Below are 1,108 nucleotides of genomic sequence, written 5' to 3' on the forward strand. Positions count from 1 at the left end.
ATGCTTGTCGAAGCTTACGATGAGCATGCTCTTGGTAAATCACAGTGCTTTGAGTGGTTTAAAAAATTCAAAAATGGCGATTTTGACGTGAGAAACGAAGAACGTGGAAAACCAAAGAAAAAGTTTGAAGACAGCGAATTGCAAGCATTGTTGGATGAGGATGACGCTCAAAGTCAACAACAACTCGCGGATCAATTGAATGTGACACGAGAAGCCGTCTCCATACGTTTGAAATTCATGGGAAAGATCCAGAAGATGGGAAAATGGGTTCCACATGAACTGAATGAAAGACAGCAGGAGAACCGAAAAACCACTTGCGAAATACTGCTCGCCAGGTACAAAAGAAAGTCATTTCTCCATCGAATTGTGACTGGCGATGAAAAGTGGATATATTTTGATAATCCTAAGCGTAAAAGATCATGGATAACTCCAGGCGAACCATCGACATCAACTGCAAAGCCAAATGGACGGAAGACAATGCTCTGTGTTTGGTGGGATCAGAAAGGTGTGATCTATTATGAGCTGCTAAAACCTGACGAAATCGTTAATACTGAACGCTACCGACAACAAATGATCAATTTGAATCAAGCTTTACGTGAAAAACGACCGGAATATCAAAAAAGGCAACACAAAGTGATTTTTCTTTATGATACTCATGATGCACCATCACACACAGCAAAACTGGTCAAGGAAACGATTGAGACATTTGGTTGGGAAATACTTTCGCATGCGGCTTACTCACCAGACTTGGCTCCGTCCAATTACTACTTATTTGCATCGATGGAACACGCACTTGCTCAGCAGCGCTTCACTTCTTACGAAGATGTACGAAAATGGCTAGATGACTGGTTTGGCTCAAAAGAGCAACAATTTTTTTGGCATGGCATCCACAAATTGTCAGACAGATGGGAACAATGTATAGCTAGCGATGGGCAATACTTCGAATAAAATATTTTTTATCATTTTCATGCAATAAACGTATATTTTCTATTAAAAAATTCCGGTTTCATATTTACACACCTGGTAATAACCGGATTTAAATTCAACAAAGTTTATACATGGAATCGTTTGTATTTCGTATGAAGAGTTATGAAATACTATTAAAAAC

Source organism: Trachymyrmex cornetzi, unplaced genomic scaffold (assembly GCF_001594075.2).
Source record: "Trachymyrmex cornetzi isolate Tcor2-1 unplaced genomic scaffold, Tcor1.1 scaffold319, whole genome shotgun sequence".
Lineage (NCBI taxonomy): Eukaryota > Metazoa > Arthropoda > Insecta > Hymenoptera > Formicidae > Trachymyrmex > Trachymyrmex cornetzi.